The following is a 24,944-nucleotide window of genomic DNA, read 5'->3' on the forward strand; positions in this document are numbered from 1 at the left end:
AGAAATAAACATAAACAACATCCAGGAGGCAGCAAATAGGAGCCAATAGGCACATGAACCATCTCTTCTGACAGGACTTTGTGACGGAGTGCGGGATGACGAGAAAGTCTTCAGTCCATCCCCTGTAGTTTTGCAGTACTGATCCTGCATGCATTTTGTGTATCTTCTGTGACCCTAATGTCAATACCAGAGAAAACCTGATGAGAGAAAACAAGTAAGCTCTAAGAAATAAGATTTTGCCAGATAGGGTTGAGCTGTGGAGGGCCACCAGCCATTGCAATATCTAAGACTGTTTCACCTCCAGAACCAGTGTTCACCCCTTCGAGTGTGATGAGAATGCATGAGTTAGTCCAACACCATCATTTTACCAATGACAAGGATACCAAGTGCTGGAGGACTAGTCGTACAAGGTGATCAGACCGAGCCGGAATGAAAACCTGCTCTTCAGGCTCTGAGCCCAGAGCTCGTTTTATGTCACCTAAGAACCTGGCTCACTAGTCATGTGAACTGGGCCCAAGATAAGCCAGTCTTGGTGCTCTTTTTAAAAAACCTATGTATTTACTCACCTGCTGTGTTGGATCTTAGTTGCAGCATACAGCATCTTCACGGTGGCATACAGGCTCTTTCACTGTGGTCTCTTCGTTGTGGCAGGGGCACCTTTCTCTAGTTGCAGCTCACAGGCTCAGTAGTTGCGGTATGTGGGCTTAGTTGCCCCATGGCACGTGTGATCTTCCCGGACCAGGGATCGAACCCAGGTCCCCTGTATTGGAAGGTGAATTCTTAACCACTGGGCCACCAGGGAAGTCCCTGTTGGTACTCTTTGGGAGAAAAAAAAAGTCTTCATTTTGCTGTTGGAATGTACCCTGATTATTAAGCTGTGTTACAGTTGCTCCCCAACCCAATTTCCGCTGGGGCATATAAAAGCAGAGAGCTAATTATATGATAGTAATTACCTGGAAATTATATGTTTATTGGTTTTCCACTAACAGATATTACTATTTTTGAACTTTGCATTGTTCTGCTCAGTGACAGGAGTCACACTGTCTCCTCCAAGCGTGCCCTCCAATCTCATGATTAGCAGACTTTTAAAAAGGAGCCACTGCCAGCGGCATGGGAAGCCTCCTGGGTAGGAAAGGGAGCATGTCGACTCTGTCTACGCAGGAGGCACCCGAAAGTCTCCATCCCCCACATCCACATGCACCTCACTTCTTGACAGAAGCCTTTAATAATAAAGTGCTCAGCATCCTCTGGTCTAAATGAAGCACATTCCTATCTTTGCCCTTGGATACTGGGAATAGTATCCAATAGGAAGGGGCCTCATCTGCCACCGGATATATTTATCTACCCTTCAATTATGTGCCTTGGTTAATTGTCCCTTTTCTACCAGCTCTTCTTACGACAGAGATCCTGAGCCTCGCCCGTAATTATAGTGAGGAAATATTTCTATGAGCTTTTAAAGGGAAGCCTAAACTGGGTCAAAACACTGAAGGTGGGACGGTCAGGAAGCAAGGGTCAATGTCAGCTTTACCTTGATGATTTGGTTTCCAGGGGTTTTCCCTCACTTAAGGGCCCTTGCCTAAAATCTATCGTCAGCATCTCGTTCAATTGTTATTATTCCAGTTAAGATTTATGGACAACTTCCACGAAGGATTTTACAGTTTACAAAGTGCCTTTTACATGAAGCACCTCACTTCAGAAATGCTGAAAGCAGTTAGGTGATTGGGTTATACTCAGTCATTGAAATGTATCTCCTTGCCTGTATGGAAGGGCCAGAGGGCAAGCTGGATTCAGTCCTATTGATGCTTCACTATGGGTAAGGTTGGAGAAGGAAATGGCAACCTACTCCAGCATTCTTGCTTGAAAACTCCCATGGACAGAGGAGCCAGGCTGGCTACAGTCCATGGGGTTGCAAAGAGTCGGATGTGACTGAGCGACTGAACACACACACTATGGGTAAGGAGGCAGCCTACAGCACCAGTCACTCTGGATATGTCTTCTATTCACCAGGACCTCAGCACCTAGCACAACACCCAACACACGGTAGGATGGAGGAAAGGTTTATTGAGTGAGTGATTGCATATATCTAGCACAGGGGTTTATGAGATCATTGTTAATTATGGGCTCTCTCCTTGTTCAGTACATTCTTCCCTCCATGCCATTGCTGATTATGCCTGCTTGGAAGCCCCTCCTGTCTCTGTAAATGTGGCCATCAGCTTTGCATGAATTCTCCTAAGTTAGAGACCCACTCAGGGCCACTCACCCACAGGGATCCTTTCCTTTTCTGCACTCTTCCAGCCCTCCTCACCTAAATCATCATCCCACTCACTTAGCCTTGACATGAGGTTGCAAGTCAATCAATTAACTGCCCAATCACTTCATTTATCAGATGAAGAAACAGGTCTGCAGAGGTAAGCAGCCTTGCCCAAGCCCCAGATATCCCAGTGAGTCAATGGCAGGGTTGACACCAGAGTCCTGGTCTTTTGGTTAGCCATCCAGAGCAATCAAAGGGTAAGAAGTAGGTTTCATCACAGTTGTCGGCCTTGCTCAGGCTGTGCTGGCTGCCCAGAGTGAGGGATGGGTAGACTCATGAGGAAGTAGCCTGCCTGGTGGGAAACAGTGCTGAGATTGTTTAATCATGTCTGCCAGACTGTGGGAATGAATGTGTGGGATGGAGACTAGCTCATGTGGCAACATTTGGGACCTCCAGTTAACCTGACCTGAATCTGATGCTCTCAGCTGCTCGTTTCCTCTCCGTCAGTTGATTCCGGGCAACTCCTTTTGCCCATGCTGAAAAGAGCACCATGGTTGAAGGCCAGTCCGAGAGGCAGGTCAGCACCTCTCTCCTGCTTGGCTTGTGATAGGGCTAGGCTGTTACCTACTTTTCCCCACCATCCTGCCCCAACGCCAGAGATGGTTTCAAAACTTCCAACATGTGTTTGTATAATTAGAAGAGCAACCTTTAAGGGACAAGCAGCTCAGCATGTGGGATCTTAGTTCCCTGACTATGGATGGAACCCGTGCCTCCTGCATCAGAAGGCAGAGCCTTAACCGTTAGACCACCAGGGAAGTCCCCAGTAATGGAATTTTAAAATGCCAGCAGAGCCAAGAAAGTTTGTTTTTGTTTGTTTTTTGAAGGATAATTGCTCTACAATATTGTGTTGGTTTCTGTCAAACATCAACATGGATCAGCCATAAGTATACTTATGTCCCCTCCCTCTTGAACCTCTCTCACAATGTCCAAGAAAGCTTGTTTGAAAGGTAGAAGGGAGTTTAAGGAAAAGATTAAGCATGATGCGGTAATAATATGCAGTACCAGCTCCGCTGAAGGTGAAGCATGTTTGCAAACTCAGGGACAATTAGGAAAATGTTTCTCTTCCTTGTGGGTTTGGAAGAATAGTAGCAAATACAGACACTTATAGGGGCAACACAGATAATACCTATGAGTGAATCAGCCTGTGTGTAGGGTACTGGAGAACATGGGGACTGTGGCTAATTGAGGAGGCATGCCCTACTTTGAGGAGTTCAAATTTTCAAACATTTTTGAAAACATAGCACAAACCAACTAGATATTTGCAGACTTTATTTAGCTTTAGGGATTTAGACTGAAAACTCTATCCATTAGAGATGAGTGTGTATCTGATCTAAAGGTCAGTTCAGTTCAGTCGCTCAGTCGTGTCCGACTCTTTGCGACTCCATGAATCACAGCACGCCAGGCCTCCCTGTCCATCACCAACTCCCGGAGTTCACTCAAACTCACATCCATCGAGTCGGTGATGCCATCCAGCCATCTCATCCTCTGTCGTCCCCTTCTCCTCCTGCACCCAATCCCTCCCAGCATCAGAGTCTTTTCCAATGAGTCAGCTCTTCGCATGAGGTGGCCCAAGTACTGGAGTTTCAGCTTTAGCATCATTCCTTCCAAAGAACACCCAGGACTGATCTCCTTTAGGATGGACTGGTTGGATCTCCTTGCAGTCCAGGGGACTCTCAAGAGTCTTCTCCAACACCACAGTTCAAAAGCCTCAATTCTTCAGCACTCAGCTTTCTTAATAGTTCAACTCTCATATACATACATGACTACTGGAAAAACCATAGCCTTGACTAGATGGACCTTTGTTGGCAAAGTAATGTCTCTGCTTTTGAATATGCTATCTAGGTTGGTCATAACTTTCCTTCCAAGGAGTAAGCATCTTTTAATTTCATGGCTCAGTCACCATCTGCAGTGATTTTGGAGCCCCCAAAAATAAAGTCTGACACTGTTTCCACTGTTTCCCCATCTATTTCCCATGAAGTGATGGGGCCAGATGCCATGATCTTACTTTTCTGAATGTTGAGCTTTAAGCCAACTTTTCCACCCTCCTCTTTCATTTTCATCAAGAGGCTTTTTAGTTCTTCTTCACTTTCTGTTATAATGGTGGTGAATCAGAAAAATAAAGAAGCCTACCTGGTTCTCACAGGGTAGTGATAGTTGGGATTTGAGGGGACAGATTCTAGAGGAAGCTGGCGAGGCCCTCCCCAGCCTCTGACGATTTTATGGAACAGAGTGCCACTACTCTCTGTGGTCTATCCCGCAGCCCTTCTGTCTGTCTTTCCAGACTGAATAACTCATACTTAAGCAACGATACTGCTGGGGTAGGGAATGCTTTATAGTGAGATCAAGTCCTGGGGTTTAAAGTTGGGGTTTCCTAAAAAGTGGGAGCAGATTTGTGAGGCAGAGTAGCGAGGTTTGCAGGTCAGATCTGCAAGGCAGAAGGAAAAGGAAGAAGCTTTCTCAGAGAAGCGTAAGGCTGGGGCAGAGGATTAGGGACTGGCAAGGCCCCAGGTAGGACTGAGCCGTGCAGTGTGGCAGCCCTGGGGGCTTGTGGTACTCACAGACATACCTGGGATGACTTCTTGGCCCCAGACTTCTTGGTTTCACTTCTTGGCACTCGCTCTCAATCTATGGGGGGAAAAATCATATTAGCATGCATGCTTAAAATTTTTTCCATTGCTGCATTGAGATTGTCCCTAGTTACCCTCCCCTCCCCACTAGTTTAGCCTGATGATGCCTTGGAGAATAGAGGGAGGGGGCAGGAGGGTCAGAGTGGCCTGCCCCTCCCATTTGGAGCAAGCAGCTTGCTCTCAAGGGGACCATGAAAAGCTCCCAGGAGGAGGCCTCAACAAGCAGAGAGGAGTGCCTGGCACTGGAGGGTCTCTGCCGCTCAATGCCTTCTTTTCTAATACACCCTGGAAGACTTGTAGCCCCAGGAAAGGGAAGCCATTGACATTTGGAGCAGCCTGCCTGATCTCTGCCCCAACCCTCAGAAAGAGCCAGCCATAATAACTGCTCCAGCTCCCTCACAGGAGGGCTGGGTGACTCAGTGCGGTGGTAAGTGTAAAATGCTTGGGAAAATAGAGTCCTAGAAATGCAAAATATTATTTTGAACCCTCCCTACCCACACTTTTCACCTTCATTAGATGTTGTCTTTCAGGCCCAGTAAGAAGAATTTGAGTTATAAGAGTATTCAGTTCAGTTCAGTCGGTTAGTCGTGTCCAAATCTTTGCGACCCCATGAACAGCAACACGCCAGGCCTCCCTGTCCATCAACTCCTGGAGTTCACCCCAACTCATGTTCATCAAGTCAGTGATGCCATCCAGCCATCTCATCCTCTGTCGTCCCCTTCTCCTCCTGCACCCAATCCCTCCCAGCATCAGGGTCTTTTCCAATGAGTCAACTCTTCGCATGAGGTGGCCAGAGTATTGGAGTTTCAGCTTTAGCATCATTCCTTCCAAAGAACACCCAGGACTGATCTCCTTTAGGATGGACTGGTTGGATTTTCCTTGCAGTCCAAGGGACTCTCAAGAGTCTTCTCCAACACCACAGTTCAAAAGCATCAATTCTTCGGCGCTCAGCTTTCTTCACAGTCCAACTCTCACATCCATACATGACCACAGGAAAAACCATAGCCTTGACTAGACGGACCTTTGTTGGCAAAGTAATGTTTCTGCTTTTGAATATGCTATCTAGGTTGGTCATAACTTTTCTTCCAAGGAGTAAGCGTCTTTTAATTTCATGGCTGCAGTCACCATCTGCAGTGATTTGGGAGCCCAGAAAAATAAAGTCTGACACTGTTTCCACTGTTTCCCCATCTATTTCCCATGAAGTGATGGGACCAGATGCCATGATCTTCATTTTCTGAATATTGAGCTTTAAGCCAACTTTTCCACTCTCCTCTTTCACTTTCATCAAGAGGCTTTTTAGTTCTTCTTCACTTTCTGCCATAAGGGTGGTGTCATCTGCATATCTGAGGTAATTGATATTTCTCCTGGCAATCTTGATTCCAGCTTGTGCTTCATCCAGCCCAGCGTTTCTCATGATGTACTCTGCATAAAAGTTAAATAAGCAGGGTGATAATATACAGCCTTGATGTACTCCTTTTCCTGTTTGGAACCAGTCTGTTGTTCCATGTCCAGTTCTAACCGTTGTTTCCTGACCTGCATATAGGTTTCTCAAGAGGCAGGTCAGATGGTCTGGTATTCCCATCTCTTTCAGAATTGTCCACAGTTTATTGTGATCCACACAGTCAAAGGCTTTGGCATAGTCAATAAAGCAGAAATAGATGTTTTTCTGGAACTTTCTTCCTTTTTCGATGATCCAGCAGATGTTGGCAATTTGATCTCTGGTTCTTCTGCCTTTTCTAAAACCAGCTTGAACATCTGGAAGTTCACGGTTCACGTATTGCTGAAGCCTGGCTTGGAGAATTTTGAGCATTATTTTAGTAGCGTGTGAGATGAGTACAATATAAGAGTATTAAACTCAAATCAAACCGACAAATCTCAGGCCTTTGGAAATAGCAGCCCTCACTTTGGCCTTGCCTCTCTTCCCTGGGAGGAGACAGAGTGTGAGCCAGTGGAAAGAGCATGGACTGGGGCTTCTGGCAAGTCTGGGTTTGAATCTCAACTTCACAAATTGTGAAACTTACCCTCTCTGAGCCTCAGTCCCCATACCCACCTCCAGCCATAGCAAGCTGCCACAAAGTTGGTTGACATGGTCCCTCTGAGTCCCTGAAACTTTGAGCAACCTGAAGTGGGGCTACAGGTAAATTTTTGCATAGGTGGAAAGGAAAGAATGTCTGTTGGATTCTCAGATGACATTTATACTTTCTGTACAATTCAGCTATTGCCCAAATGCACAGACCAGGACAGATGAGCTGTGTCTCTAGTAAGGTAACATTCTTTCATTTATAGAATATATATTATTTGCCACCAAAAGTGAAAGTGAAGTCGCTCAGTCGTGTCCGACTTTTTGAGACCCCATGGTCTGTAGCCCACCAGGCTCCTCCGTCCATGGGATGCTCTAGGCAAGAATACTGGAGTGGGTTGCCATTTCCTTCTCCAAAGTCCTTTGCAAACTTACCTCTTGGATCTGTAAAAACAGAGTCTCCAGCCCCTGGGAGCCTGAGAGGCCAAAGATTGAGGTCCAGGGAAATGGTTATGTCCCAGGACTTGGTACAGGGGGACTGCTCACCTCCTGAGGCCCCCTGGGTGTGGTCACCCAGTAGAGCTGATGTCTGCACACCTCTGGGTCCTGGCTCAAGCACGCTTCCCTGTGACTGGGACACCTGCAGCCTTAGCAGCAGAGAGGCAGTGACAGAGGAGCAGACAGCTTACACCTGCTTCCTAGCGGCTTGCTCTCTGGGACACAGAAAATGGCGTGGTGACAGCCAGTGTTCAGACCCATCTCTTAAGGCAGTGAGAGCTCCTGGGTCCAGAGTCACTTCTTCATTGAAAAGAAGGTCTTCTCTTTGGCTAGAGGATAAAGTCTAAGCCCTGAAGCCTGCGCCCAAGGCTTCCCAACATGGCTCACATCCACTGGCACATGCTCATTGGTACCCATGGCCCCTGGAGCCCAGAACCCAGCTCCTCACATGCTTCCTGCCTTTGCCCACACACACACTCACTTCCCATTTCCATAAGCTCGACACCTGCCTACTATCAACGTGTCTGAGAAAACTTCTTTTTGCCTCCAAAAAGCAAGATACTCCCTTCATCGCATCTTAAACCATCAAACTGGGCTGATCCACCTGCATATCACTCCCCTAACAAGCAGGTAAAAGCTATCAAAACAGAAACAGGCCTAGCATGCAGCTCCATCTTGGGGGCCCCTGGTGGGTCATCTGAACCCATTGGTTTCTGGACCTTGGGGAGGTCCCATGGGAGGGATGGGGAAATATAGGAGCAGCAGGGAGTGGGGGTGGGGGGTGCGAATACCTGCCATTTGTGGTCAGTCTGGCCTCTCTGCTTCTCCAGATCTCTAGCTCTGCGCTCCAGGACTGAGCCCTTTGCCTTGTCCACCCTAGGACTTTTATTTCGACTTGGGACTTTGGTTTGCTGCATGGACTCTGGACTTTGTTCAACCCTCTGGTTTTGGTGGCGCAACAACCCATGATGGGGATTCCCTGCCCCAGCCTCAGGTTCTCAGCTCCTCCTCCTGTTTCCATCCCAAGGGAGGAGTCAGACTGCTCCTTCCTCTGTGCGCGCCACTTTTTTTGATCTGTAACTTATCATTTCATCTTGTATCATTTCATTTCACTATGACTGAGCCCTTCCCTGGACTGTGAGGGATTTGAAGACAGAAATACGATAGGGTAGATGTCAAAACATATTTTTTTTCCCTTCAGATTTTTTTTTTTTTAATGAGGTATGGTTGATTTGCAATATTATACAAGTTTCAGCTGTACAACACAGTGATTCACAAATTTTAAAGGTTATACTCCATTTATAGTAATTATAAAATATTGGCCATATTCCTTGTGCTGTACAATATATCCTTGTTGCTTATTTATTTTATGTATATAGTTTGTACCTCTTTATCTCCTACCTCTCTTTTGGCCCTGCTCCTCTCTTTCCCCGCTGGTAGTCACTAGTTGGTTCTCTGTATCTGAGAGTCTGTTTCTTTTTTGTTGTATTTACTACTTTGTTTTATTTTTCAGATTCCACATATCCATGATATCATACAGTATTTGTCTTTCTTTGACTTATTTCCCTAAGCAGAATACCCTCCAAGTCCATTCATATTGTTGCAAATGGCATAATTTCATTCTTCTTTTCTGGCTGAGTACCTATATAATATGTATATATGCCATATATACATATATATATATATGCCTGGCAGGCTACAGTCCATGGGGTTGCAAAGAGTCAGACACAACTGAGCGACTAAGCACAGCACACACACACACACACACACACACACATATATATATATATCTCCCACATCTTCTTTATCCATTCATCTGTTCATGGGCACTTGGGTGGCTTCCATATCTCAGCTATTGTAAAATCGCTGCTATGAACATTAGGATGCATGCATCTTTTGAGACATTTTTTAAATGAATACATGAATAAATTATACCCAGTCTCTTATAAAACTACAGATGATATCTGAGCACCATGAACTACATAGAAAATAATCTTTTCTCATCCCTGACTTCCATTTCAAGCCTCCTGAGAGAGAGGAAACAGAATCTCTACCTGTCTGGCCCCACTTGGAGTCAAAGGAATATTTTTGTTATTTTCCTCATAGCTTTCTAATGCCACTACTTTCTTTGGGGCTTGTCCACCTACTACCTGCTGCTTGAATTTAGATTAAGTCTGTTGCTTGGTTATGTATTTTGAACTTCATCCTAAATTGGTCATGGCTCATTGCTATGGCTTCACATTTCACACATTTCATCTGTTTTGTTTCCTCTTTTATTACTTCTATAGGTTGTGAGTTAGGATAATAAAGTCAAGATAAAATCACCCCAAGCCATTTGCAGTTCTGGGAAGCTGGCAAGGGCTGTCAGAAGCTGGCTGGGTGCCATTAAGAGAAGGAAATATTCTTCCATACTGCCAGCCTTATCAGGGCTTCTAACAGCTTCTTGCCAAAATTTTAGGAAAATGATCATATACACCCTGGAGCTACCCTGTATGTTTCTATAGGTGGGGAGTCTTTCAACAAGTATTTTGACTATAAATGCCTGTCATGTTTTTTCACTGGATTAAGTTTGTAACTTGAGCTCCATATCGTGAAATACTGACATAGAGAATTAATCACTGTTCCAAGCTGAGGTATCCTTGTCATCACCAGCCACTCACACTAATTTAGCGTATGCAATCCCATTCAGAATATGTTCATGAAAGAATAATTGTAGACTTTTTTTTAACCACAAAAATGTTCTTTTGGTGGAGGAAGATGAGAAGCAGGGAGAATGACAAGAGCCTATGAAAAGCTGGTCAGATCAGATCAGTCGCTCAGTTGTGTCCGACTCTTTGCGACCCCATGAATCGCAGCATGCCAGGCCTCCCTGTCCGTCACCAACTCCCGGAGTTCACCCAGACTCACATCCATCAAGTCAGTGATGCCATCCAGCCATCTCATCCTCTGTCGTCCCCTTCTCCTCCTGCCCCCGATCCCTCCCAGCATCAGAGTCTTTTCCAATGAGTCAACTCTTCGCATGAGGTGGCCAAAGTACTGGAGCTTCAACTTTAGCATCATTCCTTCCAAAGAAATCCCAGGGCTGATCTCCTTCAGAATGGACTGGTTGGATCTCCTTGCAGTCCAAGGGACTCTCAAGAGTCTTCTCCAACACCACAGTTCAAAAGCATCAATTCTTCGGTGCTCAGCCTTCTTCACAGTCCAACTTTCACATCCATACATGACCACAGGAAAAACCATAGCCTTGAAAAGCTGGTAGGTAATCACAATTCTATTCTTTTAAATACTTACTCTGCATCTCTTCTGTATCTCTGTGATGCCAATTCAGATAAGAACTCAGTTCAGATAAGTCAGTTTATTACATGTGTGGTATTTTTCTTTCTTGATGGAAGACCGAATCTCAAATTTCTTGTGTAAGTGTGGAGAGGATGAGGCAATAAGCGTGTCTTTCCCCACCAATTAATTGATCACCAATCAGCCATGCCTACTGAGCACTGACTACATGCCCAGACCTCTGTTAGGAAGGATACACAGAGAAATAGGGTTAGGGTTAGGGTTAGGGTTTAGGTTAGGTTAGGGTTTGTTTCTCCCTTCTATTTATGAGTTTATAGTCTAGTCAGATAGTCCTGGGTTCAAAGCCTACAACTTAGTAGCAAAGTGGAACTTTAGCAAGTTATGTAATAATTCTAATCTGTTTCCGTCAACATGGAGATAACGATTACACCTATCTCACAGGGCTGCTGTAGCAAGTGAGGGGAAGAGTGGGTGTATGGTGCATCTATAGATGTTGGCTTCCTTCCCCTTCCATTAGTGTTTGGTCTGGCAAGATCCAGCAGAAAGGGTCCCAGGACCCTGTGTGAACGTCCTGTTTTCAAGGCCAAGAGCATTACCTCCGAGGTCACTTGAAAGCAGGAATATGGTGGCTGGCCTGAGCAAAGGCTGCAAACTGGCTGCCTGCAGGCCAAAGCAAACCTTAGGCATTTCTAATTTGTCCTCTGTGATAGGAAAAAAATTTGAATCTGTTGCCAATGTTTAAATATCAGAAGATACCATAAAAATCTGGAATTTGGGGAGTCTCTAGAAAATCATAAGATTCTGGCCTTTGACACTCAGATGGAACTGACCAGAAGCCACCTTCTTTGAACGGGTCACGTATTCTCATGGTTGCTTGTGACTTCCCACAGGGAACTCCAGTAGCTAAGACTCTGTGCTCCCAATGCAGGAAGCCCAGGTTCCATCCCTGGTCAGGGAACTAGATACCACAGGCCACAAATAAGTGTTCCTGTGCCATAACTAAAACCCAGCACAGCCAAAAGAAAAAAACTTAAGGGAAAGAACCAAGCCAAGAGTGACAAGCTAGGGTTGCAGAAGCCCTAAGAAGATCCCCCAGAAAAGTAAAGGCTTAATTCATTCATTCAACAACTATTATTAGTGAGCACCTTGGTGTACAAGTTTCTGTATTTGCCACAAGAGAAAGAACATTTATTGAGAAGCTACTATGTGTCAGGCTCTAACGTGCACTGGGCAGCCCTCTACAACAAAAAATTATCCAGTCCAACCTATCAGCAGTGTCAAGGTTGAGAAACTGAATTATATGCATTAATATGGATGAATCTCATAAATATAATATTGAGTGCAGAAAACATGTTGCAGAAGAATATATACAGAATAATACTATTTTTCTTAAAATTCAAAGGCAAGAAAACAAACAGAAAGCACTGTATAGGAATTCACACATATACAGTAAAATCATACTGAAAACAAGAGAAATAACAACCAAATCAGTTTCCCTGGGGTGGAGGGACCCCACTGGGGGATGGACTTGGGAAGGTGTATACAAGAAAATGCAATGCTATTGGAATATTATCATTCTCAACAGGGGAGATGGGTTCATGGTTATTAGTTTTATCCTTCATAACTTACATATACACATTATTTTAAAAGTATATTTTAGTTTATTTTTGGAAGAATATACACTATTCTGTTTATAGTGATATGTCTAACGACCAAGTTTATGGGTAACTTTCATTTCTAAATTGTTTTATCTTTTGTGATGCATCTGCAGATGTTTGTGTTGGGAAGAAAACAGTAAGGACAGAAACAAGGAACAAATACATTAGAGTTTCTTCATTCACAAGGGCTATGTTTCAAAACCTCAGATATACCTAAATGCAAATACTACCATCATAATTCATCAAATCTAATATACCTCAATTATAAGATATACCCATCATTTTATGTATCACTAAGAATGAACAAAAAGCACTGTCAAATAAACTGTGACACAGTACTTTCATATCACTTAAATTTTTAATTTTATTTTACTGAAGTATAGTTACTTTACAATGTTAATTTCTCCTATATACAAAGTGATTCAGTTATGTACATATCTACATTCTTTTTCACATTGTTTTCCATTACGGTTTATCACAGGATATTGAATAACATCTCCCTGGGCCACATAGTATGACCTTGTTGTTTATCAATCCTGTATATAATAGTTTGCATTTACTAGTCCCAAACTCCCAATCCATCCTTCCTCCCACTCCTTAGCAACCACTTATCTGTTTTCCATATCTGTGAGTCTGTTTCTGTTCCATAGATAAGTTCATTTGTGTCATATTTTAGATTCCACATATAAGTGATATCATATGGTATTTGTCTTTCTCTCTCTGACTTACTTTACTAAAGTAAAGGGCAGAGGATTGCAAGTCACAGGCCTTCAGGGTTTTTTAAAAATAGGAGTGTATGGACTTCCCTGATGGTCCAGTGGTTAAGACTCTGTGCTTCCAGGGCAGGGGCCAGGTTCAATCCCGGTTCAGGAAACTGAGATCCTGCAACGCATGGCCAAACAAATCCACCCCTGCCCGCAACGGGAATGTAACAAGAGTTACTAGTGTTGGGAGCAGCCCTCCCCAGGTATGAGCAACAAAAGGGTGGGCTCTCCCTAGAGAACATGAGAACAAAGATAACCAAAACATCAGTTATAAAATCTGCCAATCCAGGAGGCCTTATCCGGAGACAGTCTTCAAAATTCCTTGCAGTTTCCCAAACCCCTCCTCTAGGCCATGAACCTTTGAACTATGACACTGCTTTCTGAATTTCTAGCCCAACCATTACAGAGTGTGGTTTGCGGACCCTTGTTGATCCTCAAGACCATTCCAGAAGCTCTGTCAAGACTACTTTCATAGTAATAACAAGGTATTATTGGCTTTTTCCTCCGGTTAACATCTGTGCTGGTGGTGCAAAAGCAATGATGTGATGATGCAAAAGCAGTGATGGGTGCAATTGCTGGCACTTCAGTATGAATTGAGGAAGTGGCACCAAACTGTACTGGTAGATGTAGCATTTTTAATCAGTCTGGACTCTGAAAAAAAGCCTGATTCACTTAACAGTGTCCTTAACGAAGCTGTGAAAGTATTTCTTATATTATATCTTGACCTTTGAGTACCTGTATTTTAATACTATCCTGGCTCAATGGTGAAGAATCTGCCTGCCAATGCGGGAGACACAGGGGACGTGGGTTGGATCCCTGGGTCAGGAAGATGCCCTGGAATAGGAAGTGGCAATGCACTCCAGTATTCTTGCCTGGAGAATCCCGTGAACAGAGGAGCTTGGCGCACGGGGTCCATGGGGTTGCAAAGAGTTGGACATGACTGAACATGCATGCATATGGAAAAGTACAAGTAAAGCATTTCTACTAAATACTGAAAAACAATGGTTGTCTTAAGAAGTGTGATTGCTCTGAAATGAAAATTGAATCCCCTGCTTTTTTTTTCTCTCCCTGAAATAGTGTTTTTACTTGAAAGAAGACTGACAAAGATGTGTATTAAGATAATTATTTAGTAGACAGTCTCTTAAATATTAATATAAACAAAATAAGCCCGTCACTTTAAGGAAAACAACTGATAGCATTTGTTGCCAATGATAAAATTCAGGTTTTGAACTGAAAACTAGAAGTTTGGAAAACCTATATTTGCCATTGCGAACCTGACAGGTTACCAATACTTAAAAACTCTTCTGATGGGATTAGTAGCAATATTAACAAATGTGATGTTTTGATATAATATACTGAACTATGTCATCATGTGAAAGTTCTGTATAACTCAGTGAGCCAATATTTTCCAAATGAGCAAAACATAATGTTACAAAATCACACATGAGTAAAATGATCCAAAGTACATGGATTTTAATATAACAGAGTGGGAAAGGTTTGTGATGTGGTTTCATAATCTGCATTGCAGCTAACATTTAAGAAACGTATTTGATTTAATAAAGTTAAATTTCGTGAGTTTTAGAGTGGTAGCAAAAAAGGAATATTCACAATTATCTGAAAAGGCTTTTAAAGTACTCCTGCCTTCTCCATCTGCATAGCTGTGTGAGACTCGATTTTCTACATGTACTTCAACCAGAACAACATATCACATATTGAATGCTGAAGCAGATATGAGAACCCAGCTGTCTTCTGTTAGCCAGACATCAAAGGTATTGGCAAATGCCACCCTTCTCACCACTTTTTTTGTGTGTAGAAAATACAGCTATTTTTCACAAATGGTATTATTCATGTTAACATGTTAGATGTTATATAACAATGTAACAATAACATGCTTGTTATTGTTATTTTTCAAAGAATAAAACAATGTCTAAAATGTTCTTGGTTTTCATTTTTAAAACTGTGCATAGCGACAGATGTAGCCCACATAAAACTTCTTAGGATCCTTGATAATTTTTAAGAGCATAAAGCAATCCTAAAACCAAATGATTTGAGAGCAGTTGCTCTAGTCTAAAACGGACCTGTTTCGTGATCTCCTGCCCATTTTGGTCTCTGGAAGAGTTCCATTTATTGAGTGCCTACTATGGACATGGGCAAACACTCCTTTATAAGTAGGATGAAAGAGTTATGAAATTCACAGGACTTGGGACTTCCCTAGTGGCACAGTGGATAAGAACCCACCTGCCAATGAAGGGGACATAGGTTCAATCCCTGGCCCAGGAAGATTTCACATGCTGTGGGGCATCTAAGCCCGTGCACCATGGCTACTAAGCCTACGCTCTAGAGCCCTCGAGCTGCAGCTACTGAGCCTGGGTACTGCAACTACTGAAGCCTACGAGCCTGGAGCCTGTACTCCACAACCAGAGAAGCCGCTGCCGTGAGAAGCCCGTGTACCACCACAAAGAGCAGCCCGCCTCCTGCACTGCCCCGCTCACCACCACAGCTAGAGAAAGCCCACACAAAGCAATGAGGACCTAGCATTACCAAAAAGTAATTAATTAATCTTTAAAAATTCACAAGACTTGGCATCTCATCCTTTGACTCATGGTCTTTACTTTCAGCAAAATATTTACAAAGATTTTCTCCAAGTTATTTTCTTCCTCCTCCTTTCTTTGTACTCACCCATTCATTTAGTAAACATTATAGAATACCTTTTAATAACAAATAAAATTAACTAGTTGTTGTCACACCCTTACCCAACCCAGACCCTATACTTCATATAGTTATCTAATTTAGTTCCTTGACAACCTTATGTTTTACAGGTATTTCCCATTTTCAGGTAAAAAATTAAGTGTTAAATGAATGAAGTGAATTGCTCAAGGGTGTGCAGGAAGTAAATGCAGAGACAAGATGTAACCCCAGGTCTAATGAGCTGCAGACCTGGTGGGTTTAGCCTCTATCTTACTAAAATTTGCTTGGGAGGGATATGACTACATTGGTAAAATATAGTCTCTGTTGTGTAGAAGCTTATAGACTAGCAGTGAAGATGAAACAATTTTGCAAACATTTGGTATGTTAAAATTTATCCTATCTTGTTCAAGAAAAAGAATTTTTTAAAGAGTTTTGATGGCTTATATTCATTTACTGCCTGATTCTCCCAAGTGTTTCAGAACATTAAAAACCCCTCACTGATAAGGACTTGCCTGATGGTCCAGGGCTTAAGAATCCATCTGCTAGTGCAGGGTGTTGGGAAGCTAAGATCTCACCTGCTACAGGGTAACTAAACCCACAGGCCAAAACTACTGAGCCCCTTATCTCTGGTTCCTGTGCGCCACGACTCCTCTGACCACAGCAAAGATCCTGCGACCTGCAACTAAGACATGATACAGCCAAATAAATTAATAATCATCATCACCCCTCACTGAGGATTGACCATGTCCTGAGCAGAGCATTGGAGAAAGAGAGAAAAAAAGGGCAAAAATGGGCCTCTCATTCCAAGAGCTCACTGATTAGTGTGTATTATTGGGATGAGGATGGTGGTGGAAAGGCTCACAAAAAGCTACAATATTGGGGAGAAGCAGACAATTTCAATAAAAGAGGTACACCGTCTAAGGTGGCGACAGATTACTGAATGGTGGGAGTATGTCTGACTGGGGCAACTAGGCAAGGCTTCTGAGAAGAGATGACAGAGTAGGACAAATTGAGGCAGGAAGAGATGGTAGGAAATGGGCAATCTAGATGGACAGAAAGATCGCTGAACTGTCGAAGCTTGGGTCCTCTGGAAGCAAACACTGAGACAGAGTGCACTAGAGGTCAACATCCATGGAAGGCTGGAACAGGACACAGGAAGGACAGGGGAAGAAGCAGAATTGCAATGCCAGCTCGACAAAGCCTCAGCCGCTTGGGTGGGAAATTCTGCCAGGAATAGTGCCTGGCAGTGCTGTCCCAGGTCAGGTTGCGATACCCAGGCCTGTAGACCCCTACTTCATTTGGCTTCACTGTTGGACAGCTATAGACCACCCTGGGCTGTGACCACAGGTGAGGTAACCTTGCAGCTGAGGTTAAGTTGCTAAGTGAAAGTGACTTACTCAGAGGTCTCCTTTGGGAAGGATAGCCCTGTGACAATATGGCCAGGCAGAGTCAGGGACAAAGGTGTAAATTCATCATTGGATTGCTTGTCCAGGTCCTCTTCTCTGGGAATGGCCATGCCCCTTCTTCATGGCAATGGTGCTTGATCATGAACAGTCCATGGCACAGTTAGACGAGGTCCCCAGAACACAGCTAAGTGGTCCCAAGGCATAGGCCTGCCCCAGGAGACTAATCAGAGTCCCTTGCATGGAGATTTGGTATTGAGTCTGAGACATTCTCATTCCTGTCTGAAGTGGTCTCTTGGAAGCAGATGGAAAACCTCAGTTGCGGGTCCACTGACCATGATTTCCCTGACGAGGTCTGAGGAAAAGGAGAGCGAGGCATAGACTAAAATTACTGAGAAGTACACTGAAAGACATCACTGACTCGATGGACGTGAGTCTGAGTGAACTCCGGGAGTTGGTGATGGACAGAGAGGCCTGGTGTGCTGCGATTCATGGGGTCGCAAAGAGTCGGACACGACTGAGCGACTGAACTGAACTGAACTGACGCTGAAAGAGGCAGCAAACGAGCCTTGGTGCTTTTCTTGTCCCTAACTCTAGTGTTTCTTTTTTGAGGTTCCAGAGGTCATCCCTGTAATCTTTTGATGAATCTTCCCCCCCAAGCCTTTTTTATTTTCTATTTTTAAAAAGATCAGTCCATTTCCAATATCGGCTCCATGCCACAAAAAGTCCTAATTGGGAGACCAGGTATGAACTATTAGAGCCAGGAGGATCTTAATAAGGAGGCCGGTGATCAGAACGGAAGAAGGGTTGATTTGAGAAACGTATATCTTGGCAGCAAACTGAAGGTGGAGGGGACAAAAAAGAGAGAACATAGGAAGAGTTTTGTGTTGGGGAGGATGGCAGTCTCAGAAGAGGGATGTCAAGAAAGGGAGTTGGGGACTTCTCTGGTGGTTCAATGGCTAAGACTGCATGCTTATGATGCAGGTTCAATCCCTGCTCAGGCAACTATGTCCCCCATGCTGCAACCTGTGACTAAGACCTGGCACAGCCAAACACATAAATAAATATTATTTTTAAAAAGAGGAAGAAGGAGTTGTACCCTGAAGTGGACCAAGACATGGGATGCCAGTCTGGCTTGTGTTGGCTGGTGTCCTATAACTGCCTCACTTCACTCTGACCTTCCTCCTATCTAAACATAACACTTGCAAACAACTTTCCAACCGGCCCTTTACTCCACCCACTCCCCCAATTTTCATAATTCCATTTCAGTGTAGGTAATCATCCAGCCCTAGGAAAGATTCTATGGCCCTTGCCATCCGGCTCTTCAGTCCTATTTCTTCATTTGATTATTTATGCCTATAACATTCAACAATAACGTGTAGAATAACCCATGTGTGCTGGATACCAGGATACAAAGATAATGAAAGAAGTGTCCTTGGATCACAGTCTAACAGTTTAAATAAACCTGCCATGATAAGAGTAATGCACAAAGATAGAAACATGAAAATCATGAATGAGTGAACACATCCATGTAACCAAGAACTCAAATCAGGACACAGAACCACATCAGCATCCCAGAAGCTCCTTTTGGCCACCACCCCTTCCCAAGGACAGAAATGTATTTGCAAAATTCCTCTCTAGCAGCAGCTCAAAAGCTGGGTCCAAGGGGTTGAAACTGAAGACAGAGACATTTGTCAGAGGGAAACAGCAATGGTTGTTGTTCAGTTGCTCAGTTGTGTTTGACTCTGCGACCCCATGGACTGCAGCACGCCAGGCTTCCCAGTCCTTCACCATCTCCCAGAGCTTGCTCAAACTCATGTTCATTGAGTGAGTGATGCCATCCAACCATCTTGTCCTCTGTCATCCCCTTCTCCTCCCACCTTCAGTCTTTCCCAGCATCAGGGTCTTTTCTAATGAGTCAGTCCTTGACATCAAGTGGCCAAAGTATTGGAGCTTCAGCATCAGTCCTTCCAATGAATATCCAGGACTGATTTCCTTTAGAATGGACTGGTTGGATCTCCTTGCAGTCCAAGGGACTCTCAAGAGCCTTCTCCAATACCACAGTTCAAAAGCATCAATTCTTCTGCGCTCAGTCTTCCTTATGGTCCAACTCTCACATCCATACATGACAACTGGAAAAACCATAGCTTTGACTATATGGACCTTTGTCAGCAAAGTAATGTCTCTGTTTTTGAATAGGCTGTCTAGGTTTGTCATAGCTTTTCTTCCAAGGAGCAAGCGTCTTTTAATTTCATGACTGCAGTTACCATCTGCGGTGATTTTGGAGCCCAAGAAAATAAAGTCTTTCACTGTTTCCATTGTTTCCCTATCTATTTGACATGAAGTGATGGGACCAGATGCCATGATCTTAGTTTTCAGAATGTTGAGTGTTAAGCCAACTTTTTCACTCTCCTCTTTCACTTTCATCAAGAGGCTCTTTAGTTCCTCTTCACTTTCTGCCATTAGTGTGGTATCATCTGCATATCTGAGGTTATTGATATTTCTCCCAGCAATCTTGTTTCCAACTTGTGCTTCATCCAGCCCAGCAGTTCTCATGATGTGTTCTGCATGTAAGTTAAATAAGCAGGGTGACAATATACTGCCTTGATGTACTCCTTTCCCAATTTGGAACCAGTCTGTTGTTCCATGTCCAGTTCTAACTGTTGGTTCTTGACCTGCAGACAGGTTTCTCAGGAGACACGTAAGGTGGTCTGGTGTTTCCATCTCTTTCAGAATTTTGCAGTTTGTTGTGATCCACACAGTCAAAGGCTTTACCATAGTCAATGAAGCAGAAGTAGATGTTTTTCTGGAATTTTCTTGCTTTTTCAATGATCCAGGAGATAATGACAATTTGATCTCTGCTTCCTCTGCCTTTTCTAAATCCAGCTTGAACATCTGGAAGTTCTCGGTTCACATACTGTTGAAGCCTAGCTTGGAGAATTTTGAGCATTACTTGGCTAGCATGTGAGATGAGTGCAATTGTGCAGTAGTTTGAACATTCTTTGACATTGCCTTTCTTTGGGACTGGAATGAAAACTGACCTTTTCCAGTTCTGTGACCACTGCTGAGTTTTCCATATTTGCTGGCATATTGAATGCAGCCCTTTAACAACATGTTTTAGGATTTGAAATAGCCTGGGGGCTTCCCTGGTGACTCAGTGGTAAAGAATCCACCTGACAATGGAAGAGACATGGGTTCCATCCCTGGTCTAGGAAAATCCCACATGCTGAGGAGCAACTAAGCCCGTGTGCCACAACTATTGAGCCTGTGCTGTAGAGCCCAGGAACTGCAAATGTTGAGCCCACATATCTCAGCTTCTGAAGCCGGAGTGCCCTAGAAGATGTGCTCCGCAACAAGCTTCTGCGTCAAGAAGCCTGCACGCGGCAATGAAGAGTAGTCCTCAGTTGCTGCAACTAGAGAAAAGATCCATGCGATAACAATGACCCAGCACAGCCAAAAATAAATAAAAAGTAAATTTTATATATATATATATATATGTATATAAAGCAATGATACATGCAAGAGATGGTGAGACCTGTCTTAGGGTGGTGATGGGGAAAGGAGACAAAAGTTCTGATTCAAAGAGCTGTGAATCTGATGGCATTGATGATATCCTCTCTGTGGGAATTCACGGTATGCATTTCTCCTAAGGCAATTGTGATCTGACCCTGAGAATTTCCAATGACTTCCCTTGTAATTTAAAAGTACCCAAGGCCTGCTTAATAATAAGCAAATGCCTCTACCCTCAACGTTGCATCTCAAAGCTCTGTGGCTTTTAGAGGGAGGGAGTGCTTTAGTCTATTTCCTGGAAAATGTAAAAACAACAAGAAGCAAACTAGATCTTGTCATGTAGACGACAGATACTTCCTGAGTATCTTCAGCCTGTAAGAGTATCTTTGCAGGTTGGAACTGCTCACTGAGGCACACTGGCAGAGCTACATGGCATGGACTCAAGCCTGTTAATTTTACAAACACCCACACAATATTATAGGGGAAAAGTTTTTAAGCAAAAAAAAAAAACAAAAAAAAAACAGACAAAAAAACCCAGATAATTGCTATACGTGTTTCTGCAATCCTGACACAGTAATAACTTGCCTGTAACACCCTCCTTGAAGAATTGGCTAATAGTATGCATAAGATATGGCAAAGGAAATCGTTTATCCCACAAAGGCTTTAAAAATGGGTCATTGATTATTCTTGTCAGTCTGTGATGATTCTAGAAGATCGGAGAGAGTAAAGCAACAACGTTCTAAGGATATAGGGTGAAGTAGATTTTTATGAAATAGTAATGTTCCCTGACCACGGTTGTGTCATCAGTAAAATGAAGGCATTGAGCAAGGCCTGAGAATTTTCAATTTTTGACCTGTGGAGGTAGGTCCATAGGCTTCTCTCTTGGTACCAGCATTTCGTCTGCTTTAACTCGAGCTTCTCTGTTCTCACCTCTCTAAATATCATTTCCATGTAAGATTCTGTTTGAAGAGGGATTGCAGAACTCGAGTTTGAAAACCACTGGATTAGATGATCTCCAAGTTTCCTTTGTTGTTCAGTTGCTAAATTATGTCCAACTCTTTGAGACCCCATGAACTGCAGCACACCAGGCTTCCTTGTCCTTCACTGCCTCCCAGACTTTGGCTCAGACTCATGTCCATTGAGTCGGTCATGCCATCCAAAAGGTTCCTTTATAGCTCTAAAACTCTAGGAATTTAGAATCCATGTAACATATGCCTGACTTATGAAAGGTACTAAAGGAAAACACAGTTTCTATCCATAAGATATTCACTATCACAGGAAGTAACATGTATAGTATTCTTTTTTTTTTTGGCTGAGCTGGCTCTGCAGCATGTGGGATCTAGTTCCCTGACCAGGGATTGAACCCAAGCCCCCTGCATTGGGAGAATAGCATCTTAGCCACAGGACCGCCAGGGAAGTCCCAACATGTATAGTATTAATGATAGTAATGTGACGGGGCCTAAGATGAAGGTATATCTCAAGTGTTTGTGAGATGCTTTTGTAAGAGTTTCAGAGAAGAGGACATTGAAGTGTTAGGAGAAACACTGACTGAACTTGCCCACCCTGGCCAGGCAAGATAGTAGCCACTTGCATGAGTTATCTAAACAATATGAGCTCCTGGTAAGAAATATGGAACCAATAACTAGTTATTAACTAATAAAACAGCTACTACTAATTGGAAGAATTCGGGAAAGGTCAAAAGGAGAGAGGAGACAGTCCACACATCCTGCCAACTTCCCAGAATCCTTCTTGCTGGAATCCATCTTGGCTGAGCCATGTGTGTGCCACCAGGAAGGACCAAGTCAGAGTGACTGGCCAGAGAGAACCTGGAAATTAACCCCATTACCATAAAACCCAAGACTGCAAGCCATGTGTCAGAGCAGTTCTCCTGGATTTCCCTATGCTTCTGCTCTCCACCAGAGCACCCTTTCCCAAAAGAGTCTCTTGCTTTGTCAGGTGTGTGCCTCCTCAGACAATCTGTTTCTGAGTGTTAGACAAGAGCCTACTGTTGGGTCCCCTTTCCGGCAACAGAAGTGAGTGTTAAAGAATAGGAGTTCACCAGGATAGAAAAGAAGGGGGAGGTGTTAGAGACAGAGACCAGCATAAGCAAACTTACTGAAGCCACAAGAGGTACCTGGTTGGTGAACTACAGGTAATTCATTATGTCCCCTGCATACCCAGGGAGAGTGACTAGAAGTGGCCAAGAAGATGTTAGGGACCAAATGAACAGAGGCACACTTCTCAAACTCCCAGATCCCATAAACTCTTTTTGGGTTGATACTAGATTCTTTAAGAATATGACCAAAAATAGGTAGGTTAATCATTGATGAATCACTCCTTCCTTCTATTATTTTGCAACTCCATAGAGTTAAGTAAAAGAGGAATGTGTTGATAAGACAGCGGGTGAGTCCACAACAAAAGCCTAGAAAAGGGACAGTCATAACTATCTGTGCTGGTGATGTTGGCCCCACACCATTTCTGGGCCCAGGGATATGACCTGCTTAGACCAGGCCAGGGCCAGGATTCTCCTCTATGCCAAGTGGAGGCAGGCCTGCCAGGCCACGTACCCTTCAGAAAACAGGACTTTGTGTTGAACTCTGAAGCTTGTTCCTCTAGGACAAGGAAGTCTTCCAGGGTTGAAGAGGCAAGGCAGGGACTGAGTGTTCTGGGATAGAGGGTTCGTGGGTGATGAACTCTAGAGCAACCACTGGTACCCAGTGCCCCAGACTGAGGGTGGCCCAGGGAGGCCAGGGGCTTCCCTGGTAACTCAGCTGGTAAAGAATCTGCAGTGCAGGAGACCCCAGTTCGATTTTTGGGTCAGGAAGATCCCCTGGAGAAGGGATAGGCTACCCACTCCAGTATTCTTAGGCTTCCCTGGTTGCTTAGACAGTAAAGAATCTGCTTGCAATGTGGGACACCTGGGTTCAATCACTGGGTTGGGAAGATCCCCTGGAGGAGGGCATAGCAACCCACTCCAGCATTCTTCCTGGGGAATCCCCGTGGATAGAGGAGCCTGGAGGGCTGTAGTCCATGGGGTTGCAAAGAGTTGGAAATGACTGAGCGACCTAGCACAGCACTAGGAGGCCAGACCCTACAAACTGGGGTCTAAGTCTGGATGAAAGATCTTTGTGACCTGCTTGACTCATAGGGGATGGACTTGGTTTATAAATTGGGTAAATTGCACCTCAGCAGTGAGTGACCAGGATGTACCTTGATGGTCTTTCCTCGTATTTTCTGGCTTGTTAGGGCCTCCTGGGATTCTTGTATGATTCTAGGAAAGAAGATCCTCAATAATAAGCAGCTCTTCTGGAAAATGGATGCTCAAAGTCAATTTAATTTGATTGAGAGAGATAATGAGATGCAATATTTCTTGCATCCAAATATTGTGGTGCAAATGCTTGCCACTATAATGGATTTTCAGTGGGTGTTAAGACACGACCAGACCTGTATTTGGGAAAGATCACTCCGATAAGTCCAAGAGGATGTTTAAGAGGAGAAGGGACTGACCGTGGGGAGACGGGTCAAGAAGCAATTATGGTAGTCCAGATGAGGGAATGAAGGAACAAGAAGAGTAGAAATGGAGATTTGCAGTGGGATTAGGAGACATTTTGGAGACAGAACTGACTGGTTTTTGCAACCAATTTAATAAATTCTAGGAGGGAGTAGGTAAGGATGACAGTAAAGCAGTGGTTTGCAATTTGGCTGAACGTCAGAATCACCTGGGAATCTTTTAAGCCTCCCCTCCCACAATGCCCAGGTCACACCTCAAACCAATTAAGTCTGAATCGCGGCCCATGGGACTCAGGTGCAGGTATTTTTGAATGTCGCCTAGGTTGGGAGACACTGCATTCAGGGTTCCACCTTGGTAAACAGAGAGAATTTGAGATGATATTAAATGAGATAGAGAACAAATAGTTCTTTGTGGTTAGGTTGTAAATAGGTGAAGAGTGGGGAGGAAGAGCAAGTTCAGGCAGAAAATAATGAGTTCAGGTTTGGATGGGCTGACTGCAATTAATGACCTGATGTCCCTGAGGAAATGGCTCGTAGCTTAAGCTTAGGGGTGGGGGATAAGGGCTTGGAAAGGGTGGGGCATCACTTATTTAGAAAGAAGGATGGGTAAACATTTAGAACAGCTTCCAGGGGAAATGAGAAAGTTCTTACTTAGAAACAA

At 43.9% G+C, this 24,944-nt stretch overlaps 1 long non-coding RNA gene across 1 annotated transcript; it reads right to left on the bottom strand.

The window, feature by feature from the left end:
- LOC129620955 (uncharacterized) lies at positions 1-24,567 on the bottom strand. Its single transcript, XR_008698949.1, has 4 exons — positions 24,281-24,567; positions 4,878-4,936; positions 567-760; positions 1-197 (listed from the first exon to the last, which is right to left on the bottom strand). It is a non-coding gene; the product is annotated as an uncharacterized LOC129620955 (long non-coding RNA).
- Between the last annotated feature and the right edge of the window lie 377 nt (positions 24,568-24,944).

Source organism: Bubalus kerabau, chromosome 10, assembly GCF_029407905.1.
Source record: "Bubalus kerabau isolate K-KA32 ecotype Philippines breed swamp buffalo chromosome 10, PCC_UOA_SB_1v2, whole genome shotgun sequence".
NCBI lineage: Eukaryota > Metazoa > Chordata > Mammalia > Artiodactyla > Bovidae > Bubalus > Bubalus kerabau.